The 20,215-nt window shown below is 50.5% G+C and overlaps 1 long non-coding RNA gene across 1 annotated transcript in view; it reads right to left on the bottom strand.

Annotated features, from left to right (window-relative positions):
• Positions 1–17,018, bottom strand: part of LOC146869879 (uncharacterized) — a 103,097-nt gene extending 86,079 nt beyond the window's left edge. The window contains exons 1-2 of the long non-coding RNA XR_014981536.1: positions 16,904–17,018; positions 16,725–16,787 (exon numbers count right to left, since the gene is read on the bottom strand). This is a non-coding gene — a long non-coding RNA (uncharacterized LOC146869879). The remainder of the gene's footprint in view (positions 1–16,724; positions 16,788–16,903) is intronic.
• Between the last annotated feature and the right edge of the window lie 3,197 nt (positions 17,019–20,215).

The following is a 20,215-nucleotide window of genomic DNA, read 5'->3' as shown; positions in this document are numbered from 1 at the left end:
GTGATCCCGGCAAGGGAGGCTTGGAGAATAGGTTTCCTGCTTGGGGAGGTGCTAGCACCTCCCCAGACAGACTTTAGTGTATTGGGGCAGGGAGGGCTGAAAGGAATGAGACATGCCTGGGGCACACAAGGTGTCCCATGCATAGTCCAGTTCAAACCGGTGCTGGGGCACTCCAGCCCCAGTCCTGGCGCGAAACTGGACAAAGGGAAGGGGGTGTAACCACCCCCCTCCCAGGTCCCACCCATAAGGCGTGACCTAGCAGGTAACCCAGCCCCCCAGATTTGGATAAGAGTGGTAGCTGGGCCCCAGGAGATTAGATTATCCTGAACCTGCAACTTGAACAGAAACTCTGGACCTTCGACATTCGACGAAAGAAGAAGACTGAAGAATCTCCCTTGTGGCCAAGGAGTGGCTACCCTGTGCAAACAGGCACCATCAAGAGACTACCCTTTGCTTTGCTGAAGTTCTACGAGGGACCGACTGCAGAGCCCGACCAGAGCCTTGACTTCCAGACTTCTCCGACCCTGATCCACATCCACAGCCGAGCTGAGATCCGTGGAGGCGACGAGAGACGTGGGACCGGCTACCTGGGAAAAGTGGCTAGTATCTTCCAGCGCAGCTTCTGAGGCACCCTCGAAGTTGTGCACCGGGGATTGAGAAGCCCCAACCCCAAGCACCATCTGCACCGAAGATCCGCCCCCCACACTCCACGAGTCCTGCGTGGGGCCCTTCTGCATTTTCCTGCTTGCCACGCCTGTCCGGTTGCTTGCCCGTTGGCTAGTGGCCTCTGTGACGACGCATCCTGAAATCTTCACTGCTGGTTTGGCTCCTCCAGACTGGCTCCCGCTTCCTTGCAAAAGAGAAGCACCCCAGACCTTCCTGGTCTGCACCAGAAGCAAGTCCTCCGTTCTTCGTGGGTTCCGCTTGCCAAGGCTTGGTGAGTCCTAGTTCAACTTCGACGCCGCCGACAGCAAGAGCCTTCGTGGGACAGCTCGCCTCCTGGTCCTGGTTGTCCTCGACATTTCCTGGTCCCCGCGGCTGCAGCGACAAGCTTCACCTTCACCTGCAATCTTCACGACATCGCCTGGTTCCTTCCTGGTTCCACGTGGTCACTGGCTAGTGACCTTGACTCTGTCCCTTCTGCTTGCAGGTATCCTCTCTTCTTGATCCCAGCCTTGGGATCCACCGGACACTCTTCACTGACTGCCTGTCAGCAACTTTCCTTCAGGCATCCATAGAAGTCCACGACGAAACCCGACGCAAGTTCACACCTATGCACCCGCAGCCCGTGGGCTAGGTAACTTGGGTACTTCGGTGCTCACAAGGGTAGTGACTATCCTAGGGGCTAGTTTCCGAGTCTCGACTCTCTAGCTGCTTCAGAAGTGTCCTTAAACTGTTAATTTCTAACTGCTAGTAATTCTATCGACTTTTACGCATTACGCGTGAGTGTTTCCACTCTGCACCTGAATCCCGTTGGCCTCCCACTTCCTAACTGTTGCTAGTGTAGTGTAGCCCCAGCGATTCCCTAGGCCTAGGCCTATCCTATTTCCGTGACAGTGGTCCTTATACCACTTCTTTAGTATATGGTTTGCGTGGCCCCTAGGGCCTAACTGTTTACTTACCTGTGTGACTTAATGTATGCATAAATAAGACTGTGTTGTACTTACCTCTAATCTCATAAAGAGTGCTGAGGGTTTGTCTAGAATAAATACACTTTATTTTAGATATATATCTGTTGTGGTGTCCTTTCATTTGGTATTCAAGGGGTTATATATGGTATCACAGCTGGCTTCACATGCCATTCAGAGTTTAGCCTAAGACTGCTCTTGTCCATGCTACCACTAGGATAGCTGGTCTATAAGGTTGACTTTACAACCAATCACCATAAGGGTTGTTTGGACTGATATAAGGTGTACACTAGAACTAGTGACATCATACAGCAGGCCAACTTCTCACATTGGTGGCAGCGGTGGGATAGGTCTTATGACCATAGAAACCTAAGCAAGATAGTCCCCCCATATCAGAATGGGGATGACATCCACAAGTGGATGACTGCTTTGGAGAGGGCCTGCAAAGTACAGCAGGTACCCCAGAGTCAGTGGGCAGCTATCTTGTGGCTCTCCTTTTCTGACAAAGGTAGAGACAAGCTCCTCACAGTCAGTGATGAGGATGCTAACAATTACAAAGTCCTGAAGAGTGCTCTGATAGATGGGTTTGGCTTAACCACTGAGCAATATAGGTTGTTGTTCAGAGACACCCAGAAGACACAGACACAGGACTGGTCTGATTTTGTGGATTGTGCCACTAAGGCTTTGGAAGGTTGGTTAACTGGCAGCAAGGTGCAGGACTATACAGGATTGTACAACTTGATTATGAGGGAGCAGATCCTTAGTAATTGTCAGAACCAGCTTCTCCATCAACACCTGGTAGACTCAGATTTGACCTCTCCCCAAGAATTGGGAAAGAGGGCAGATAAATGGGTCAGGACCAGGATTAGGCCTAAAAATCAGGGTGGTGACCAAAAGAAAGATACCACCAAGCCTCAAGAGAAGGGTGGGGGACAAAACAAAAGAGAAATTTTCAGCAGGGCCCCAAAACTCCACACAGGGTGGTGGGTCCCAAGCTCCCTCCTCTACCACAGTTAAAAAGCCTTACTGCAATGAGTGTAAAACTCCTGGGCATTGGAAAACTGACAGCAGTTGCCCAAAGGCTAAAAACAAAACTGTTCCTCCAACTACTCCTGTCACACCACCTATTACTGTCAGCAGTAATCCCCCAGGTGGTGGGAGTGCCCCCAAAAATTTGGTTGGGTTTTCTTGGGGAACACAGGGGGACCCTGGCTTAGTCAATTCCCCTACAGCAGCTACTCTTGTCTGTGATGGTGGCATGGGGTTTGCCAACTTCACTGCCTGTCCCAACACTTTGGGTAGGTACAGGCAGGAGCCCTACATCAATGGTAGAAAAGCTGAGGCCTACAGAGACACTGGAGCTAGCATCACTATGGTGGCCCAATAGGCTAGTTCCCTCTGAGAAGCTTTTGCCTGGTTTCTCATACCAGGTAACTAACATTGATGGCAAACAGAACAGTCATCCCATGGCAGAGGTATGTCTCAGCTGGGGAGGTGTCACTGGCCCTAAAAGGGTGGCAGTGTCTCCAACCTTGCCTGTGGACTGCTTACTGGGGAATTACTTAGAACTCTCAGCTTGGGCTAGAGTTGAACAAGACACCCATTCTAAAATGGTAGGCCTTTCACAAAAGGGTAGTGGGGTTGTGCCAGCCACAACCCCTGTCCAAGTAGATTTCCTCCCTGAAAAGGTTGGAAGGGCAGTGGTAGCCACAGCCCAGGAAAAGACAGACTTCCCTGTAGAGATTGGCAGAGCTGTGACAGTCACAGCTCAAACCCAAACTGAGTGCCTCCCTGAAAAGGTTGGCAAGGCTGTAATGGTCTCAGCCCATACTCAGACTGACATAGGTGCAGTGAAGCCTGAAACTATGGATCACTCCACACAAACAGAGAGTAGTGGGGAGGAAGAAAAGTCTCCCTCTCCCCAGACATAAGGAAAAGGTCAGCCTCCTCACCCCTTGTGAAGGAACTGCCCCAGAGGTAGCCAGGCCTGGCCTGGCAGAGCCTCTGATGTCAGTGGCCCCTTCCAAGGTGGGACCCAGTCTGGTGCAGGTAGCCTGCCTCTCTCTACCCTGCCTCAGTCAGCCCAGGGCTGCAGAGGTCAGGGAGGCCAGTGGACCCCAAGAGGGCCCCTGTCCACAAGAACCCCCCCATCAAAAGAATGAGGATTGCCTGGCTAGTAGCCCTAGCCAGGTGATGGTTAAAAACATTCCTGAGGGATCTCCTTTACAGGTAGTTAGGGACCTCCCCCAGAGGGATTCTGTTGGGCACAGGCAAACATGGGACCTTAGGGCCCCAAACCTGACCTGTCCCTCAAGTAAGCCCACAAAAGGGACCCAGCCTCCAGCTTTAGGTAGCCAGAGGCTGACCCTGAGAGCACAGTGCAACTCAGTGAAAGAAAGAAAGGCATCCATGGTGGAGGATGATTGGAGGAAGCTGAGGCCTCACTTTGAGGACACTCACTTCAGTACTCCATCTCAACACCAGCCTTTTACTTTGCAAAGACACACCAAAGGTAGAGATTCCCTATGGTGGAGACCCTATGATACCTTTAGGGTGAGGGATTGCTCAGTGGACCATGAGACAGGGGGTAACCATGCCAGTGCTGGTTCTTCCTTATATGGCCACTTAGGCAATAGAGGCTTACCTTGTCAAGGCCAGCCTTATCTCCTTTCGTTTGGGGGGGGGGGGTTGTGTAGGAAGGTGGATATCTGACTATGGTTACCCCCAACTTTTTGCCTAGTGTCTAGCTGGTTTTTCGACTTAGTTGGCCTGAGATCCTGCAATTCAGGGTCTCAGGCTGTCTGCTCTCTCTTTAAAATGGACTCCATGTACCCTAGGTACATTCCCAATTGGTAAGGATCACCTTATTGGACCCTGTACAGTGTATCCTAGGTACCCAGGGCATAGGTGTACCCTAGGCCTCCCAGGGGCTGCAGCATATATTATGCCACCCCTGGTCTGGCCTTCCAATCAGACACAACTGGCTGATCACTCAGCTGGGGCAAGGTCGTGTAATCACCCCTTGCTTAGATATAGTATGCCTATATCTACCCTTATATATAGACACATGTGTACCTATCAGTCACTCCTATGGCAGGCCTTAACAATCCTGGAGGCAGAGTGCTTGGTAACATGTGAGATGATGATCTAGCATGAGCTGAGCCTGTCTGCAGCTTTCGGAACCATGTCCTTATAGCTGTTCTATGATATAGCCTACCATATACTCTTAAAGTGCCTTATAATCTTAAACGGTTATGGTAACTATGGTTTGGCTGTATCAAAACATGTCGTGTAAGGTGTCTAACACTTTGGAATAATACCCCCATACCATTTCTGGTGATGAGGATATTATTCCTCCCTTCTAGAGGGAGAGACATGTTAAAATCCTACTTAGCTGTTTAACTCTAACCAAAGCCTCAGCATCACAAAATAGATGCTGCTGCCACAGACACAAGTCTGACCTCCTGCTGCTGGGAGTGATCCCGGCAAGGGAGGCTTGGACAATAGGTTTCCTGCTTGGGGAGGTGCTAGCACCTCCCCAGACAGACTTTAGTGTATTGGGGCAGGGAGGGCTGAAAGGAATGAGACATGCCTGGGGCACACAAGGTGTCCCATGCATAGTCCAGTTCAAACCGGTGCTGGGGCACTCCAGCCGCAGTCCTGGCGCGAAACTGGACAAAGGGAAGGGGGTGTAACCACCCCCCTCCCAGGTCCCACCCATAAGGCATGACCTAGCAGGTAACCCAGCCACCCAGATTTGGATAAGAGTGGTAGCTGGGCCCCAGGAGATTAGATTATCCTGAACCTGCAACTTGAACAGAAACTCTGGACCTTCGACGAAAGAAGAAGACTGAAGAATCTCCCTTGTGGCCAAGGAGTGGCTATCCTGTGCACACAGGCACCATCAAGAGACTACCCTTTGCTTTGCTGAAGTTCTACGAGGGACCGACTGCAGAGCCCGACCAGAGCCTTGACTTCCAGACTTCTCCGACCCTGATCCACATCCACAGCCGAGATCCGTGGAGGCGACGAGAGACGTGGGACCGGCTACCTGGGAAAAGTGGCTAGTATCTTCCAGCGCAGCTTCTGAGGCACCCTCAAAGTTGTGCACCGGGGATTGAGAAGCCCAAACCCCAAGCACCATCTGCACCGAAGATCCGCCCCCCACACTCCACGAGTCCTGCGTGGGGCCCTTCTGCATTTTCCTGCTTGCCGCGCCTGTCCGGTTGCTTGCCCGTTGGCTAGTGGCCTCTGTGACGACGCATCCTGAAATCTTCACTGCTGGTTTGGCTCCTCCAGACTGGCTCCCGCTTCCTTGCAAAAGAGAAGCACCCCAGACCTTCCTGGTCTGCACCAGAAGCAAGTCCTCCGTTCTTCGTGGGTTCCGCTTGCCAAGGCTTGGTGAGTCCTAGTTCAACTTCGACGCCGCCGACAGCAAGAGCCTTCGTGGGACAGCTCGCCTCCTGGTCCTGGTCGTCCTCGACGTTTCCTGGTCCCCAAGGCTGCAGCGACAAGCTTCACCTTCACCTTCACCTGCAATCTTCACGACATCGCCTGGTTCCTTCCTGGTTCCACATGGTCACTGGCTAGTGACCTTGACTCTGTCCCTTCTGCTTGCAGGTATCCTCTCTTCTTGATCCCAGCCTTGGGATCCACCGGACACTCTTCACTGACTGCCTGTCAGCAACTTTCCTTCAGGCATCCATAGAAGTCCACGACGAAACCCGACGCAAGTTCACACCTATGCACCCGCAGCCCGTGGGCTAGGTAACTTGGGTACTTCGGTGCTCACAGAGGGTAGTGACTATCCTAGGGTCTAGTTTCCGAGTCTCGACTCTCTAGCTGCTTCAGAAGTGTCCTTAAACTGTTAATTTCTAACTGCTAGTAATTCTATCGACTTTTACGCATTACGCGTGAGTGTTTCCACTCTGCACCTGAATCCCGTGGGCCTCCCACTTCCTAACTGTTGCTAGTGTAGTGTAGCCCCAGCGATTCCCTAGGCCTATCCTATTTCCGTGACAGTGGTCCTTATACCACTTCTTTAGTATATGGTTTGCGTGGCCCCTAGGGCCTAACTGTATTACTTACCTGTGTGACTTAATGTATGCATAAATAAGACTGTGTTGTACTTACCTCTAATCTCATAAAGAGTGCTGAGGGTTTGTCTAGAATAAATACACTTTATTTTATATATATATCTGTTGTGGTGTCCTTTCATTTGGTATTCAAGGGATTATATATGGTATCACAGCTGGCTTCACATGCCATTCAGAGTTTAGCCTCAGACTGCTCTTGTCCATGCTACCACTAGGATAGCTGGTCTATAAGGTTGACTTTACAACCAATCACCATAAGGGTTGTTTGGACTGATATAAGGTGTACACTAGAACTAGTGACATCATACATCAGGCCAACTTCTCACAATCTGCATTTAATGGCAGATATGACAATGATTTTGCATAAATCGGGAAAGATGGCGACTTACATTCTTTGAGAGTGAGAAGATGGCGACCTCCATTAGCCAAGAGGGAGTTGGGCCTACATAAAATGGAATCATACCTTAGGGACTTTAAGTAAAGGGAAGGATTTTCGAAAGGGGAGCTTGTCCTGCTGGCTTTAAGGGACAAAATGCAGCATGAGTTTGATAAAATTGATAAAAGGATGGCAGCTTTTGAGCACACTATAAATTGCTTGGAAACCACTACAAGAGACATGGAAAAGAGGCTAGATCATGCTGATTGAAGCATGGTAAAGGAGGCACAGTTGAAGAGCCTACAGGATGAGGGAGCCCAGAAGGCTGAATTCCAGCAATGCCATACCGACTATGGAGCACCTGCAGAACAGTGTGGGATGCCTCACAAATATGAGATGCTCATCGAATTCGAGATGTCTGAGGTGGTCTACGATGGAAGAGCCTCATGATCTCAGAGAGAAGATCTGTTCACAGGATCGTGATCTTTCTAGACCTCAGACCAGAATCATTCATCCGGAGGAAGCAATTGCAGGAAATGTACAAATATTTATTGCAGCTAGGTGTCTGGGCTTATGTTCACTCGCTGGCATGCCTTTGAGTGACTCATGGTGCCAAAACTCTGGTCACTCTGATGCAGCAGAGTTTGACAAACTTTCAGTCTTTGAAAAGATAGCACCTCTTGATGGAGACACTGAACCATTGGTTGTTGATATTCAAACTGCCTCCTGTGCATTGTCCACAGAAGCATGACGCAGACAAACCTACATTCCTATAGCGGGTTGTTTTGTTTGTTTTGTTTATTTTGGAAAACTGTTGTACTAATGGATTTCTAACAATCCTCATGACCTACACTCCTAGTCTCTTTATGAAAGAAGAATGCCATCTGTTGTGACGAGAGATTCCCCTGCCAACCCGTTTGGGTTGTAGGCGGTTCTATGTGCATATTTCAGTTTCACTAAAACAGTCCTACAGATACGGGAAAATGCTACATTTGTGTCAACAGATCTGCATAAAATGTTCACAAAAATCCGTAAAATATGCTGAGTCAGAAAGGCATGGTTATATGAGCTGCAGTACGGATAATCCTTCATGCCATGGCTTAATCAGTAATATGTTTGACTTGCTCAGAGATGCTGTTCCAGGACCTGCGTGTACCATGTTTACCTAAATCCACAGTGCTTCCTCAGTATCTGTATGGAGGTGCGTTAGGCTTAAAGAATTAAAGAATATTTGTAAAGAGCACTTCCAACTCCCTTCTGATGGCAGCTGACTGTGCTGTCTTATAATGAGGTCCACCCTTCAGAAGAGAGAAACTGGAGGCAATCTGAGGCTAAATCATGGTGTTATCCATGGTGGATCAGGCGGTCGCAGCTGAACTAGGCTCATTCAGCCATGTCAAATGCACAATCTAATAGGGAATGTTCATAAGTGCCACCTGAAGCTATGAGATGACAAGGGCCCATATCCTGGAAGGTAGACAAAGGGAAACTAAGCCAGTGTTTGGTTTGGGCACAGGGAACAGACAGACCACATAACTACCCCCAATCCTGTTGGATTTACGGTTTTGGGAAGCAAATGACAGCTGCTGCTGAGGTAGTGATGGTCCAGAGCCTGGAACAGAAGACAAGGGCAACCAAGTGACAAATGGCTGACAGTAAAATAATTGATAAGGCAGGGCACTTTTTGGATTGTATCCCCCATCTCCTCATGGAAGGACAGACTTAAGCTGTTTGAAAATTGTAAAAGGGCAGCCAACGTTCACTTGGTAGGCTAGTGAGAGGCCATTGCAGATGGAGCGTTGAGATGCTCAATCATGCATGAGATGAACCCTGCATGTGACCACTATCCTACTGAAGTGCCGGGACAGTCTCTGAGTAGCTATGCATTGAACAAGTTTTATCACTCATTCATTCATTCATTCAGTTAAAAAGAGCTATTAGACTGTCAATGGAGGAAACCAGGGACTGGCAAGGAGACTGGCGCTGTGATGTTGATGAATTTCACCGTGAAGTGATACTATGGAAGGCATTAAAGACAAGAGAGGGCCCTATGTCTGGGGCATAGAGTCCTTCCTTCCTAGATATTTCCCTGGTGACAATGTCTAAAATAAAGATCCTATTGGACCTCACAGGGCACTTTGTTACCTATGGGGATTGAGTTTGGATTCTACGCCAGATTATGAGGAGTTGTAGGGGAGGTGGTTTCAATGTTTAGGCTGGTGTATGCATCCTTGTGAGCAGGGATTTTGTATGAAATAGCATCTTTCTAATTTTAAATCTTAGTGTTCTGTGTTTCTCTGTTTGTTTTTCCACTTTCAGTTTTGTGTCTTATTCTGGGTTATTGCTGTGTGTTGGTACTGGCTACCTGATTCATTCTAAAGGGGTAAGCGGATTAGCTTTTAGTAATGTTGCCTTTTAATCTGCAGTCGCATATTCCCGGGTTGGAATTTATACTGTATGCAATACTGTTAATGTTGCTGATTCTATAGGTCATGGGTACTCACAAACTTTCTCTCGGGGGCCAAATTTACAGTGTGGTATGTGGCCGAGGGCCGCACTGGTAGGGGCGGGGTCAGTGGGGGAGGGGGCAGGGCTAGAGCAAAAAAAAACCTGTGACCATGAGGTTGAACACAGGCCCGTGCAGCGGACGCCTTCGTCCACTGAGCCACCAGGCCCGGCATACACACATCTTTCTCTCTCACTCTCTTATCTTTCTCTCTCTGTCTCCCTCCCTCTCTCTATCTCTTCCTACCTCCGTCTCCCTCTCTCTCTGTCTTCCTCCCTCTCTCTATCTCTCTCTCCCTCTCTCTCCCTCCCTCTCCCTCCCTCTCCCTCCCTCTCTCTGTCGCCCTCTGTCTCCCTCCCTCTATCTCCCTCCCTCTCTCTCTGTCTCCCTCTGTCTGTCTACCTCCCTCTGTCTCTCTATCTGTCTCACTCCCTCTGTCTCCCTCCCTCTGTCACCCTCCTACCTCTGTCTGTCTCCCTCTGTCTCCCTCTGTCTGTCTCCCTCCCTATGTCCATCTCCCTCTGTCTGTCGCCCTCTGTCTCCCTCTCTGTGTCTCCCTCTCTGTGTCTCCCTCTCTATCTGTCTCACTCCCTCTGTCTCCCTCCCACTGTCACCCTCCTACCTCTGTCAGTCTCCCTCTGTCTCCCTCTGTCTGTCTCCCTCCCTCTGTCCATCTCCCTCTGTCTGTCGCCCTCTGTCTCCCTCTCTGTGTCTCCCTCTCTGTGTCTCCCTCTCTGTGTCTCCCTCCCTCTCTCCCTCCCTCCATCTCCCTCCCTCCATCTCCCTCCCTCTGTCTCCCTCCCTCTGTCTCCCTCCATCTGTCTCGCTCCGTCTGTCTCGCTCCGTCTGTCTCGCTCCGTCTGTCTCCCTCTGTCTGTCTCCCTCTCCCTCCCTGTCTCTGGCTCCCCCTGACTCCCTCTGTCTCCCTCTCTGTCTCCCTCTCTCTGTCTCCCTCTCTCGGTCTCCCTCTCTCGGTCTCCCTCCCTCTATCTCCCTCCCTCTCTCTCTGTCTGTCTCCCTCTGTCTGTCTACCTCCCTCTGCCTCTCTATCTGTCTCACTCCCTCTGTCTCCCTCCCTCTGTCACCCTCCTACCTCTGTCTGTCTCCCTCTGTCTCCCTCTGTCTGTCTCCCTCCCTATGTCCATCTCCCTCTGTCTGTCGCCCTCTGTCTCCCTCTCTGTGTCTCCCTCTCTGTGTCTCCCTCTCTATCTGTCTCACTCCCTCTGTCTCCCTCCCACTGTCACCCTCCTACCTCTGTCAGTCTCCCTCTTTCTCCCTCTGTCTGTCTTCCTCCCTCTGTCCATCTCCCTCTGTCTGTCGCCCTCTGTCTCCCTCTCTGTGTCTCCCTCTCTGTCTCCCTCCCTCTCTCCCTCCCTCCATCTCCCTCCCTCCATCTCCCTCCCTCTGTCTCCCTCCCTCTGTCTCCCTCCCTCTGTCTCCCTCCATCTGTCTCGCTCCGTCTGTCTCGCTCCGTCTGTCTCGCTCCGTCTGTCTCCCTCTGTCTGTCTCCCTCTCCCTCCCTGTCTCTGGCTCCCCCTGACTCCCTCTGTCTCCCTCTCTGTCTCCCTCTCTCTGTCTCCCTCTCTCGGTCTCCCTCTCTCGGTCTCCCTCTCTCTGTCTCCCTCCATCTGTCTCCCTCTCTCTGTCTCCCTCCATCTGTCTCCCTCTCTCTGTCTCCCTCCCTCTCTCTGTCTCCCTCCTCTGTCTCCCTCCCTCTCTCTCTCTCTGTCTGTCTCCCTCTGTCTGTCCCCCTCTGTCTGTCGCCCTCTGTCTCCCTCTCTCTCTCTCTCTGTCTCCCTCTGTCTCCCCCTCTCTCTGTCTCCCTCTGTATCCCTCCCTCTGTCTCGCTCCGTCTGTCTCGCTCCATCTGTCTCGCTCTCCCTCCCTGTCTCTGTCTCCCCCTGACTCCCTCTGTCTCCCTCTCTCTCTGTCTCCCTCTATCTGTCTCCCTATGTCTCTCTCCCTCTGTCTCCCTCCCTGTCTCCCTCCCACTGTCTCCCTCCCTGTCTCCCTCCCACTGTCTCCCTCCCTCTGTCTCCCTCCCTCTGTCTACCTCTATCTCCCTCCCTCTGTCTCCCTCCCTTTGTCTCCCTCCCTTTGTCTCGCTCCGTCTGTCTTGCTCTGTCTGTCTCCCTCTGTCTGTCTCCCTCTCTGTCTCCCCCTGACTCCCTCTGTCTCCCTCTCTCGCTGTCTCCCTCTCTCTCTGTCTCCCTCTCTATGCCTCCCTCCTCTGTCTCCCTCTGTCTGTCTCCCTCTGTCTGTCTCCCTCTGTCTCCCTCCCTCCCTGTCTCCCTCTCTGTCTCTATCCCCCTGTCTCCCTCTCTGTCCCTCTCTCACTCCCTCTGTCTCCCCCTGACTCCCTCCCTCTGCCTCCCTCCGTCTCCCTCCCTCCCTGTCTCCCTCTCTGTCTCTATCCCCCTGTCTCCCTCCCACTGTCTCCCTCCCTCTGTCTCCCTCCCTCGGTCTTCCTCTCTCTGTCCCTCTCTCACTCCCTCTGTCTCCCCCTGACTCACTCCCTCTGTCTCCCCCTGACTCACTCCCTCTGCCTCCCTCTGTCTCCCTCCCTCTCTGTCTCTCTCCCTCTGTCTCCCTCTAACAGGGCAGGGCTAGAGCAAAAAACAAACTGTGACCATGAGGTTGAACACAGGCCCTTGCAGCGGACGCCTTCGTCCACTGAGCCACCAGACCCGGCATACACACATCTTTCTCTCTCACTCTCTTATCTCTCTCTGTCTCCCTCCCTCTCTCTATCTCTCCCTACCTCTCTGTCTCCCTCTCTCTCTGTCTTCCTCCCTCTCTCTCTATCTCTCTCTCTCACTCCCTCTCCCTCCCTCTCTCTGTCTCCCTCCCTCTATCTCCCTCCCTCTCTCTCCCTCTGTCCGTCTCCGTCTGTCTCCCTATGTCTGTCTACCTCCCTCTGTCTCGCTTCCTCTGTCTCCCTCCCTCTGTCTCCCTCCCTCTGTCACCCTCCTACCTCTGTCTGTCTCCCTCTGTCTCTCTCCCTCCCTCTGTCCATCTCTCTCTGTCTGTCTCCCTCTCTGTGTGTCTCTCTCTGTGTCTCCCTCCCTGTGTCTCCCTCCCTGTGTCTCCCTCCCTCTGTCTCCCTCCCTCTGTCTCCCTCCCTCTGTCTCCCTCCCTTTGTCTCCCTCCCTTTGTCTCGCTCCGTCTGTCTTGCTCCGTCTGTCTCCCTCTGTCTGTCTCCCTTTCTGTCTCCCCCTGACTCCCTCTGTCTCTCTCTCTCTCTGTCTCCCTCTCTATGTCTCCCTCTGCCTGTCTCCCTCTGTCTGTCTCCCTCTGTCTCCCTCTGTCTGTCTCCCTCTCTCTCTCTCTGTCTCCCTGTCTCCCCCTCTCTCTCTGTCTCCCTCTGTATCCCTCTGTCTGTCTCGCTCCGTCTGTCTCCCTCTCCCTCCCTGTATCCCCCTGACTCCATCTGTCTCCCTCTTGCTGTCTCCCTCTGTCTCCCTATGTCTCCCTCACTCTGTCTCTCTCCCTCTGTCTCCCTCCCTCTGTCTCCCTCCCTCTCTCTGTCTCCCTCCCTCTGTCTCCCTCCCTCCCCCTGTCTCCCTCCCCCTGTCTCCCTCCCTGTCTCCCTCCGCCTGTCTCCCTCCCACTGTCTCCCTCCCTCTGTCCGTCTCCCTCTCTGTCCCTCTCTCACTCCCTCTGTCTCCCCCTGACTCACTCCCTCTGCCTCCCTCTGTCTCATTCCCTCTGTCTCCCTCTCCCTGCCTCCCTCTCTCTCTGTCTCCCTCCCCCTCTCTCTCTCTGTCGCCCTCCCTCTGTCTCCCTCTGTCTGTTTCCATCTGTCTTCCTCCATCTCCCTCCCTCAGACTGTCTCTCTCTGTCTGTCGCCCTCTGTCTCCCTCTCTCACTCCCTCTGTCTCCCCCTGGCTCACTCCCTCTGCCTCCCTCTGTCTCCCTCCCTCTCTGTCTCTCTCCCTCTGCCTCCCTCTAACAGGGCAGGGCGAGAGCAAAAAACAAACTGTGACCATGAGGTTGAACACAGGCCCCTGCAGCGGACGCCTTCGTCCACTAAGCCACCAGACCCGACATACACACATCTTTCTCTCTCACTCTCTTATCTCTCTCTCTGTCTCCCTCCCTCTCTCTATCTCTCCCTACCTCTCTGTCTCCCTCTCTCTATGTCTTACTCCCTCTCTCTCTATCTCTCTCTCTCACTCCCTCTCCCTCCCTCTCTCTGTCTCCCTCCCTCTATCTCCCTCCCTCTCTCTCCCTCTGTCTGTCTCCGTCTGTCTCCCTCTGTCTGTCTACCTCCCTCTGTCTCGCTCCCTCTGTCTCCCTCCCTCTGTCACCCTCCTACCTCTGTCTGTCTCCCTCTGTCTCTCTCCCTCCCTCTCTCCATCTCTCTCTGTCTGTCTCCCTCTCTGTGTCTCCCTCTCTGTGTCTTCCTCTCTGTGTCTCCCTCTCTGTGTCTCCCTCTCTGTGTCTCCCTCCCTGTGTCTCCCTCCCTGTGTCTCCCTCTCTGTGTCTCCCTCTCTGTGTCTTCCTCTCTGTGTCTCCCTCTCTGTGTCTCCCTCTCTGTGTCTCCCTCCCTGTGTCTCCCTCCCTGTGTCTCCCTCCCTGTGTCTCCCTCCCTCTGTCTCCCTCCCTGTGTCTCCCTCCCTCTGTCTCCCTCCCTCTGTCTCCCTCCCTCTGTCTCCCTCCCTCTGTCTCCCTCCCTCTGTCTACCTCCGTCTCCCTACCTCCGTCTCCCTCCCTCTGTCTCCCTCCCTTTGTCTCCCTCCCTTTGTCTCGCTCCGTCTGTCTTGCTCCGTCTGTCTCCCTCTGTCTGTCTCCCTCTCTGTCTCCCCCGACTCTCTCTGTCTCCCTCTATCTGTCTCCCTCTCTATGTCTCCCTCCTCTGTCTCCCTCTGTCTGTCTCCCTCTGTCTGTCTCCCTCTGTCTCTCTCTCTGTCTCCCTCTGTCTCCCCCTCTCTCTCTGTCTCCCTCTGTCTGTCTCGCTCCATCTGTCTCGCTCCGTCTGTCTCCCTCTCCCTCCCTGTATCCCCCTGACTCCCTCTGTCTCCCTCTGGCTGTCTCCCTATGTCTCCCTCCCTCCGTCTCTCTCCCTCTGTCTCCCTCCGTCTCCCTCCCTCTGTCTCCCTCCCTCTGTCTCCCTCCCCCTGTCTCCCTCCCTCTGTCTCCCTCCCTCCCTCTGTCTCCCTCCCTGTCTCCCTCCTTGTCTCCCTCAGTCTGTCTCCCTCCCACTGTCTCCCTCCCTCTGTCTGTCTCCCTCTCTGTCCCTCTCTCACTCCCTCTATCTCCCCCTGACTCACTCCCTCTGCCTCCCTCTGTCTCCCTCCCTCTCTGTCTCTCTCCCTCTGTCTCCCTCTCCCTGCCTCACTCTCTCTCTGTCTCCCTCTCCCTCTCTCTCTCTCTCTCTCTGTCGCCCTCCCTCTGTCTCCATCTGTCTTCCTCCCTCTCCCTCCCTCGGACTGTCTCTCTCTGTCTGTCGCCCTCTGTCTCCCTCTCTCTGTCTCCCTCTGTCTTTGTCCCTCTGTCTCCCTCCTTCTCTCTCTCCCTCTGTCTCCCTCCCTCTATCTGTCTCCCTCTGTCTGTCACCCTCTTTCACCTCACCCAGCATGTGTCAGCCCGGGCTGAGACAGCTTCCTGGGCACACACACAGCCACATCCGCGGACTTCACAGGTCTTTAAAAGACCATTTACATGTTAATGAGGCTTTGTTGTATTTCACCTCTTAGCGCCCCTGCATCTCCACTCTGCTGGAATCGCCCGGCCCCCATAGAGCAGAGTGTCTCGGAGTCCGCGCTGCTGCAGCGGTGTTTGCTGACACTCTTTACATTTAAAAAAAAAAGACACAGGTACAATGTCTGCAAGATCCGTGGGCCGCCAGGGAAGGCTTGCCGTGCCGCTGGCAGCACTATGAGTACCTGTGCTACAGGTGTTTTTCTTATTTGTACTATTTCTACACTAGTGTGGTTTGTAATTTTCTCTGTGAAACTTGAATAAAGAAACTTGTTTAAAAAAGAAGGTTTCAGGATGCAAAATGCTCTTCAAGTACAAATCGAGAAATTGGATATCCAAATATTTAGGGCAGAGACAAAAGATCAATCAAAATGTATTTGGCACAGCGGACCATAAATTGACTTGCAGAAAATAGGTATTCCAGAAGACTCGAAACTCAGAAAGGAACTGAAGCAAGCTGTTCTTTCAATTTTGATGAATATGTTATACAAAGAAGATCTGGGTTAAACATATGCAAAGATTCAGAGAATACATTGTATTTTTATGCGGAAAAAAACAATTTGTGGCAAACTGCAAGAAATCATGATGAAGTTAAAGTACCTTGATGTGAAAGATTGTATTTCGAAAATATATGCCCAAAGGAATGGTGATTGGATACAGTGAGAAACTACTGTATTTGCTTACTAGAAAAAATACTTTTTTTCTAGAGACCCCTCACCCACCAGGGTTACCCCTAGGGCATCCTTCATCATTGGGGTTCATCCCAAACCTCTACGGATTGAGGTGTGCTGCGACTTGGCGATTACGCCGGAGCACTTACTGGTGTAAACAAGGTAAAGTAAGGGGGGAGTGAAAAATGTGCAGTTAAAAATACCTAACTAGTGGGCCACTATTTTATTCCCGCCCCTAGTTGGTATGGTTGAAATCGGGGGTAATTACTGAAAACAAATACCATAATGAGTCTGGTTGTCTCAGTAATGGATAGCCAACATGTTTCAAGCCGTTCCCCTTTTGGCTCTTCTTCAGGACTCCACTGGAACCAGCCCCGTGTGTACCACTCCTAATAGATCCTCTAATAAGAACACACTTGTGCACACATAATGCGCATGCACCCTGTATACATACGCTTTGTTAATGAAATATTCCGTATCTGTAATAACACAAAGGGAAAAGCATTAAAAACGTTGACCTGTCAGCAGGGCTGGCAGGTCGCAAAAGTCATCCTGAACCATGACTATGTTACACCAATATGTTGTGGATGTGCAATAGGTCTAACCAGTGATCACTCTTTTTAATGTGTAAAATCGTTGCCACACTCTGTGGTTTGTGCAAAAACACATTTGTGAGACAAAACAAACAAGACACAACATGACAACACATTTAACATATAGGAAGTAGAATACTTCATGACATACTTTAAAAACGCTGAACTATAGCGCCATGGTCGAAACCTGGGTCGATTGGCCTGTAGTCAAACCCTAATGAGGAAGGAAGGAAATGCCGATCAGAAAGAAGCTGCTGTCTGTAGTGCAACTTAATTAGCAGCAGTTGCCGCCTATTGAGAGCTTCTTTAGGTAATACCCCCGTCACTTACTTCATCAAGACCGCCTCGGACAATGCGCCTTCTTCCTGCTGTGGGGACCGCATATTAGCGTGTTGGTGCACTGGTCCCTCTTTTCAAGTACCCTCGCGCTCGGTCAGCGCAAAAGTGCCAGAGTTCTGCTTCGGGTAAACACTGCAACGCGCAGTGTTTAAACATGGCCGCCAAAGGTGGCGTCCCACCGGCGCCTTATTGGAGGTAAAGAGTAAGAGAAAAACTTAGGAAGGGCTGGGTTTGTCCCTTCCGTTAGGTACTCGTAATTGCTTCTGTACTATTTTTTTAAAAAGAACCCAGTATTTAATATTTAGCAATATTCTGGAGGAGAGTCACTAAATAGTGTGTGGTGATTGTATTAAGATATTAGCTGAATGAGACACGGATGGGGTCTAATCATATGGTATTACATACATATTACCCGCTCGTTTTTTTGCTCTCTGGCACAGTTCGATGGCTGAGAAAAGGGGGCTTATCGTTATCAACGCCTTTCTAGCAATTGTTTAAAACAAAAAAAAACCAGACATGGGTTATCAGGAAAATCAATACTCCGGAGAAACAGAGTCTGATTATATTATTATAGAAATAAGTAGATTTTACTGGAAGATTTTAAGAATGCTCCGGTTGTCAAGTAGAAGGTTCCTTGGGATAACCATGTGTTATAAGTATTCAGGCTGAAAAAATGTCACCTGATGTATATATGTATTATCCTAATGATTTCTCGTTGTCTTTTACATGGGCATCAGGCACACTGAAGTTCAAGATACTAAATCAAAGGAGTAGTGGGTAAAGTTGAGCTCAACTTAAGAGGCCCCACAGGATATTATCATTGAGTTGCTGGGTATCCGTACGGAGCTTAAAAACCCATTGCTGTTCTTTTTCAAGAAGTCGTTGTTCCAAATTCTCTATATGTCTTAGGTGTTCCAGGATTACCCATTACAGGTCTTAGGATGTGTGTTTCAGTTTGACGAAGTGTGATGACATCTTCGTAGTGATGCGTTGGCATCGGACGTTACTACGGTGTTCGCAAATCCTGGTACTCACTTTTTGCATGGTCATGCACACGTAGTGTAGATTGCAGGGGCAAGTGATGAGATACAATACCCCTGTTGTGTTGCAATTAGTGAAGTTATGCAGTTCCCAACTCATTCCGTTGTTGAAGGAAACAGTCTTCGTGATGGTATTGAAGTACTGGGAATTTTAAGCCCAGCGGTGCAGGGGAACACACCCTATGACTTCGGGTTCTTCCTGTTTCAGACCTACAGAAACACAGAGTCTTCTGGGTGAAGTCAAAGATCAGTTTATTGGCTGCAGACCAATTACAGGTATCCTAGAAGTACAACAGCGTGTATGTTCTCAGGAGACAGCTAAAAACACAGAAACGGGCTTCTCCTTAAATACAAAATATCATGCTTCAGGCACACATTCCTTGGTTTATGGCATGGTCATTCATATGTATACATTTCAAACAAAAAGGCAGAGTCATGATGACCATCCCACATTCAAGTTAAACCAGCCCACAATTATTTACCCAGCAAGGCTCAGATCCCACATCAGATATTGATAGGCCCCAATAAACATGAGCATCTCCTGTTTGGAAAACAAGCCATAAAGCAGGAACAGTCAGGTGTAAAAGAGATTAGCTGGAGGCTCGTGTTTAATGTAAAGGCTTTATGGTGTGTCAAGCCCTGATGCTAATCACAGGTGGCCAGAGGACGGGGAGCTCGTGAGACCGGACTGACCTGGGGCAGCGGAGCCAAGCTGCCCAGGTCACAGAAAAGTCAAAGGAAGGCACATGTGCTCTAAAAGGCCCGTATTTGCTTCATGATATGTAGCCTATGTGAGGGCAACCATAAGATGGCCACCGCTCTAAGATGGAACCCACGTAGTGATGTATAATAACGTATACACAGTGCATTCATAGCTAAAACGTTACACAAAGCACTTGTACATACCGCATTGACCATTCGCGGTTCGCTAATACCGGGATAGACAGGGGTAGGGCCCTGCCTCCTACGCGGTCCCAAATTGCAAAGTACGACAGTATTGAGGTGGCAGACACTGCAGTTACCACAGGGATAGTGGCCTGTGGGTGGTGTGCCCATCATAGTTTGGTTCCGTTCTCTGGTATATTTAGGTTTTAGGCGGGTGTGGACCAGTATGTCTCTCAGGCCCCTCCCCCTGTTGTGGGAGAACATAGGTTTTGGGATGTTAAGTTGTCCACTGTTCAGGATCCGCCAATGTTTTCCTATAATTTTACAAACCCAATCTGAGGCTATATTGAAGGTGGTAATGCAAATAGTTCTCTTGTCTTTTTCCTTGTTCCGTTGTGGACGTCTCTCCAATAAGGAGTCTCTGTGGTTGTTCCTTGCTTGTTTTTTTGCTTGCGACACTATCCATTTCGGGTAGTTCCTAGCTAAAAGTTTGTCAGACAGTTTTGCAGCCTGTGTCCTGAAATCAGCGATTTCTGTGCAGTTTCTCCTTAACCTAAGGAACTGTCCAAAAGGGGCATTTTCTTTCCAATGCCTCGGATAAAAACTATAATACAGCAATAAGCAGTACTTTACTATGAGTTTCTCGTGGGTAGTAGTCTTGAGGATCCCATCTGCTGCGATGATATTGAGATCAAGGAATACCAACTTGGATCTGCTCATAGTGTTGGTAAACTTTAGAAAAGGGTCTTGAATATTGAGCCATCCTAAGAATTCGTCAGCTACTGACTCCTCACCCTCCCAGATCAACAGGATGTCGTCAATATACCTTTTCAATTGTTTTATGTGTTGGAGGAATGGGTTGGTTTCTGCCAGAATTTTATGGGATTCCAAATGATGTACATACAACCCCACCACACTCGGGGCAAAGGTGCTCCCCATGATAGTCCCGTGTTGTTGGCAGAATAGCATGTCCTCAAAGCGAAAATAAAATTCTGTCAAAGCCCATTTGCAGCATTCTAAGACCAGGTGTCTTGGTGTATGATAGGTCCAATTTGCTTTAAAAAGGACTTCCTCAATTATGTTCAAGGTTTCTTTATGTGGGAGGCCTGTGTACAGGATCTCAACGTTCAAACCAATTAAAATACTGGTATCAGGATTGAATTGTAGATCCTGGAGAAGGCATAGGACCGCTTTAGTGTCCCGTAAATATGTATTTGTGCTCTGGATCAGGGGTCACAGGAAGGCATCTGCGAACTTGGAAAGTGGAATTTAGGGTTTACTCGCCTGACCTACTATTCTCCATGCGACCCCCTGTTAAGCAAAGCTGCAAGATCCTACCTAATGACAGGCACAATTCCATCTCGTGCTCTTACTGCAA

Source organism: Triturus cristatus, chromosome 1_1 (assembly GCF_964204655.1).
Source record: "Triturus cristatus chromosome 1_1, aTriCri1.1, whole genome shotgun sequence".
Taxonomy (NCBI): domain Eukaryota; kingdom Metazoa; phylum Chordata; class Amphibia; order Caudata; family Salamandridae; genus Triturus; species Triturus cristatus.
Note: the sequence above shows the minus strand (reverse complement) of the source record. Positions and strands in the feature narration are given on the sequence as shown.